This window comes from Phocoena phocoena, unplaced genomic scaffold (genome assembly GCF_963924675.1).
Source record: "Phocoena phocoena unplaced genomic scaffold, mPhoPho1.1 SCAFFOLD_270, whole genome shotgun sequence".
Taxonomy (NCBI): Eukaryota; Metazoa; Chordata; class Mammalia; order Artiodactyla; family Phocoenidae; genus Phocoena; species Phocoena phocoena.
The window spans coordinates 25,001-30,000 of record NW_027077516.1 but is presented as its reverse complement, the minus strand read 5'-3'; the positions used below and the strand labels follow the sequence as shown (position 1 = coordinate 30,000).

At 75.7% G+C, this 5,000-nt stretch overlaps 4 non-coding genes and 1 pseudogene across 4 annotated transcripts; all 5 read right to left on the bottom strand.

Annotated features, from left to right (window-relative positions):
- Positions 1 to 271: 271 nt before the first annotated feature.
- On the bottom strand, positions 272 to 391 carry LOC136143354 (5S ribosomal RNA). The gene has a single exon (XR_010657966.1). It is a non-coding gene; the product is annotated as a 5S ribosomal RNA (ribosomal RNA).
- Positions 392 to 1,315: 924 nt separating this feature from the next.
- On the bottom strand, positions 1,316 to 1,434 carry LOC136143345 (5S ribosomal RNA). Its single transcript, XR_010657957.1, has one exon. It is a non-coding gene; the product is annotated as a 5S ribosomal RNA (ribosomal RNA).
- A 983-nt stretch (positions 1,435 to 2,417) lies between these two features.
- LOC136143408 (5S ribosomal RNA) lies at positions 2,418 to 2,536 on the bottom strand. The gene has a single exon (XR_010657999.1). It is a non-coding gene; the product is annotated as a 5S ribosomal RNA (ribosomal RNA).
- Positions 2,537 to 3,506: 970 nt separating this feature from the next.
- Positions 3,507 to 3,626, bottom strand: LOC136143320 (5S ribosomal RNA). Its single transcript, XR_010657934.1, has one exon. It is a non-coding gene; the product is annotated as a 5S ribosomal RNA (ribosomal RNA).
- A 976-nt stretch (positions 3,627 to 4,602) lies between these two features.
- Positions 4,603 to 4,723, bottom strand: LOC136143359 (5S ribosomal RNA; annotated as a pseudogene).
- Between the last annotated feature and the right edge of the window lie 277 nt (positions 4,724 to 5,000).

Genomic DNA, 5,000 nt, shown 5'->3' with positions numbered 1-5,000 from the left:
GGGCTCGCTGGCCGAAAGGACGGCAACCGGGCCGGCGGCGGATTCTGGGTCCGGGCCAGCCACCCCGGGAGCGTCCGGGGTGCGGCTGCCTTCCGGGGCCGCCTTCTGGCCGCCCGGCCGGCCGGGCCGGCGGGGAGCGGCCCCTCCGGCGCACGCGCGCCGTGTTGGGTGGGGCCTGAGGAGGTGGGGCCTGCAGCGGGGCCCGGCGGGAGCGGAGCCGGCGGCCACCGCCCGCGGGCGAGTAAAGGAGAAGGCGGAGCGGGAGGCAAAAATCCTACAGCACCCGGTATTCCCAGGCGGTCTCCCATCCAAGTACTAACCAGGCCCAGACCCTGCTCAGCTTCCGAGATCAGAGGAGATCGGGTGCATTCAGGGTGGTATGGCCGTAGACGGGGGCGGGGACCGCGGGCTGCCTCTTGAGGCCCAGTTGCGCTGGCGCTGGCGCCTTAGGGCCAGCCAGCCCGGCGGTCAGCCCGCCCCGGCGGGACCCCGCCGCCCGCCCATGCAGGGGGAACGGACGTCTCGGGTATCGGGCGGTGGCGGAGGGTTTGGCCACCACCTCCCAGCCGAGGGCGGGCGTGACCCAGCAAACCCTTCGGCGCTTGGCGCCCCGCCCAACATCCCGCACGTCGCTCACAGGGACGTGGCCCCGGAGGCTTCGGGGCCCGGGGCCCGCGGTCCCTGGGGCATCGCCCCTGCCCTCCCATGCGGCGCTAGGCGCAGCCCGGCCGCAGCCCGGCCGGCCCTGCTGCCCGACAGCAGCTGGCCCGAAGCCACTGGGAGCTACCATTGCGTAGCCACGGCCCCTCAGCCCCGGCAAGGCCACCCCTTGCCCGCACACCACCCGCCGAGCTCAGGAGCCCGCCCCTGGTGGCCGGCAGGCCCGGGGAAGCGACCCCGGCCCTCGATCCCGCTCCCGCACCCGGCCGCGGCGACACGGCGGAGGCGGGGCTTCTGCCGGAGGGAGCTGTGGCGGGACACACCGGCGCACAGGTGGCGGCAGCGGGGCTGGGCGCCAGTGGGGGCGGCCAGGTGCAGGTCGAGGGGCTCGCTGGCCGAAAGGACGGCAACCGGGCCCGCGGCGGATTCTGGGTCCGGGCCAGCCACCCCGGGAGCGTCCGGGGTGCGGCTGCCTTCCGGGGCCGCCTTCTGGCCGCCCGGCCGGCCGGGCCGGCGGGGAGCCGCCCCTCCGTCGCACCCGTGCCGTGGTGGGAGGGGCCTGAGGAGGTGGGGCCTGCAGCGGGGCCCGGCGTGGGCGGAGCCGGCGGCCACCGCCAGCGGGCGAGTAAAGGAGAAGGCGGAGCGGGAGGCAAAAAGCCTACAGCACCCGGTATTCCCAGGCGGTCTCCCATCCAAGTACTAACCAGGCCCGACCCTGCTCAGCTTCCGAGATCAGACGAGATCGGGCGCGTTTAGGATGGTATGGCCGTAGACGGGGGCGGGGACCGCGGGCTGCCTCTTGAGGCCCAGTTGCGCTGGCGCTGGCGCCTTAAGGCCAGCCAGCCCGGCGGTCAGCCCGCCCCGGCGGGACCCCGCCGCCCGCCCAGGCAGGGGGAACGGACGTCTCGTGTATCGGGCGGTGGCGGAGGGTTTGGCCACCACCTCCCAGCCGAGGGCGGGCGTGACCCAGCAAACCCTTCGGCGCTTGGCGCCCCGCCCAAGATCCCACACGTCGCTCACAGGGACGTGGCCCCGGAGGCTTCGGGGCCCGGGGCCCGCGGTCCCTGGGGCATCGCCCCTGCCCTCCGATGCGGCGCAAGGCGCAGCCCGGCCGCAGCCCGGGCCGGCCCTGCTGCCCGACAGCAGCTGGCCCGAAGCCACTGGGAGCTACCATTGCGTCGCCACGGCCCCTCAGCCCCGGCAAGGCCACCCCTTGCCCGCACACCACCCGCCGAGTTCAGGAGCCCGCCCCTGGTGGCCGGCAGGCCCGGGGAAGCGGCCCCGGCCCTCGATCCCGCTCCCGCACCCGGCCGCGTCGACACGGCGGAGGCGGGGCTTCTGCCGGAGGGAGCTGTGGCGGGACACACCGGCGCACAGGTGGCGGCAGCGGGGCTGGGCGCCAGTGGGGGCGGCCAGGTGCAGGTCGAGGGGCTCGCTGGCCGAAAGGACGGCAACCGGGCCCGCGGCGGATTCTGGGTCCGGGCCAGCCACCCCGGGAGCGTCCGGGGTGCGGCTGCCTTCTGGGGCCGCCTTCCGGCCGTCCGGCCGGCCGTGCCGGCGGGGAGCGGCCCCTCCGGCGCACCCGCGCGCGCGCGCACGCACACACACACACACACACACACACACGCACACATACACGCGCGCGCCGTGGTGGGAGGGGCCTGAGGAGGTGGGGCCTGCAGCGGGGCCCGGCGGGGGCGGAGCCGGCGGCAACCGCCCAAGGGCGAGTAAAGGAGAAGGCGGAGCGGGAGGCAAAAAGCCTACAGCACCCGGTATTCCCAGGTGGTCTCCCATCCAAGTACTAACCAGGCCCGACCCTGCTTAGCTTCCGAGATCAGACGAGATCGGGCGCGTTCAGGGTGGTATGGCCGTAGACGGGGGCGGGGACCGCGGGCTGCCTCTTGAGGCCCAGTTGCGCTGGCGCTGGCGCCTTAAGGCCAGCCAGCCCGGCGGTCAGCCCGCCCCGGCGGGACCCCGCCGCCCGCCCAGGCAGGGGGAACGGACGTCTCGTGTATCGGGCGGTGGCGGAGGGTTTGGCCACCACCTCCCAGCCGAGGGCGGGCGTGACCCAGCAAACCCTTCGGCGCTTGGCGCCCCGCCCAAGATCCCGCACGTCGCTCACAGGGACGTGGCCCCGGAGGCTTCGGGGCCCGGGGCCCGCGGTCCCTGGGGCATCGCCCCTGCCCGCCCACGCGGCGCTAGGCGCAGCCCGGCCGCAGCCCGGGCCGGCCCTGCTGCCCGACAGCAGCTGACCCGAAGCCACTGGGAGCCACCATTGCGTCGCCACGGCCCCTCAGCCCCGGCAAGGCCACCTTTGCCCGCACACCACCCGCCGAGCTCAGGAGCCCGCCCCTGGTGGCCGGCAGGCCCGGGGAAGCGGCCCCGGCCCTCGATCCCGCTCCCGCACCCGGCCGCGGCGACACGGCGGAGGCGGGGCTTCTGCCGGAGGGAGCTGTGGCGGGACACACCGGCGCACAGGTGGCGGCAGCGGGGCTGGGCGCCAGTGGGGGCGGCCAGGTGCAGGTCGAGGGGCTCGCTGGCCGAAAGGACGGCAACCGGGCCCGCGGCGGATTCTGGGTCCGGGCCAGCCACCCCGGGAGCGTCCGGGGTGCGGCTGCCTTCTGGGGCCGCCTTCTGGCCGCCCGGCCGGCCGTGCCGGCGGGGAGCGGCCCCTCCGGCGCACCCGCGCGCGCGCGCACGCACACACACACACACACACACACACGCGCGCGCGCCGTGGTGGGAGGGGCCTGAGGAGGTGGGGCCTGCAGCGGGGCCCGGCGGGGGCGGAGCCGGCGGCCACCGCCCAAGGGCGAGTAAAGGAGAAGGCGGAGCGGGAGGCAAAAAGCCTACAGCACCCGGTATTCCCAGGCGGTCTCCCATCCAAGTACTAACCAGGCCCGACCCTGCTTAGCTTCACGAGTTCAGACGAGATCGGGCGCGTTCAGGGTGGTATGGCCGTAGACGGGGGCGGGGACCGCGGGCTGCCTCTTGAGGCTCAGTTGCGCTGGCGCTGGCGCCTTAGGGCCAGCCAGCCCGGCGGTGAGCCCGCCCCGGCGGGACCCCGCCGCCCGCCCAGGCAGGGGGAACGGACGTCTCGTGTATCGGGCGGTGGCGGAGGGTTTGGCCACCACCTCCCAGCCGAGGGCGGGCGTGACCCAGCAAACCCTTCGGCGCTTGGCGCCCCGCCCAAGATCCCGCACGTCGCTCACAGGGACGTGGCCCCGGAGGCTTCGGGGCCCGGGGCCCGCGGTCCCTGGGGCATCGCCCCTGCCCGCCCACGCGGCGCTAGGCGCAGCCCGGCCGCAGCCCGGGCCGGCCCTGCTGCCCGACAGCAGCTGGCCCGAAGCCACTGGGAGCCACCATTGCGTCGCCACGGCCCCTCAGCCCCGGCAAGGCCACCCTTGCCCGCACACCACCCGCCGAGCTCAGGAGCCCGCCCCTGGGGGCCGGCAGGCCCGGGGTAGCGGCCCCGGCCCTCGATCCCGCTCCGGCACCCGGCCGCGGCGGCACGGCGGAGGCGGGACTTCTGCCGGAGGGAGCTGTGGCGGGACACACCGGCGCACAGGTGGCGGCAGGGGGGCTGGTCGCCAGTGGGGGCGGCCAGGTGCAGGTCGAGGGGCTCGCTGGCCGAAAGGACGGCAACCGGGCCCGCGGCGGATTCTGGGTTCGGGCCAGCCACCCCGGGAGCGTCCGGGGTGCGGCTGCCTTATGGGGCCGCCTTCTGGCCGCCCGGCCGGCCGTGCCGGCGGGGAGCGGCCCCTCCGGCGCACCCGCGCGCGCGCGCACGCACACACACACACACACACACACACACACGCGCGCGCGCGCCGTGGTGGGAGGGGCCTCAGGTGGTGGGGCCTGCAGCGGGGCCCGCCGGGGGCGGAGCCGGCGGCCACCGCCCAAGGGCGAGTAAAGGAGAAGGCGGAGCGGGAGGCAAAAAGCCTATGGCACCCGGTATTCCCAGGCGGTCTCCCATCACAAGTACTAACCAGGCCCGGACCCTGCTTAGCTTCTGAGATCAGACGAGATCGGGCGCGTTCAGGGTGGTATGGCCGTAGACGGGGGCGGGGACCGCGGGCTGCCTCTTGAGGCCCAGTTGCGCTGGCGCTGGCGCCTTAGGGCCAGCCAGCCCGGCGGTCAGCCCGCCCCGGCGGGACCCCGCCGCCCGCCCAGGCAGGGGGAACGGACGTCTCGTGTATCGGGCGGTGGTGGAGGGTTTGGCCACCACCTCCCAGCCGAGGGCGGGCGTGACCCAGCAAACCCTTCGGCGCTTGGCGCCCCGCCCAAGATCCCGCACGTCGCTCACAGGGACGTGGCCCCGGAGGCTTCGGGGCCCG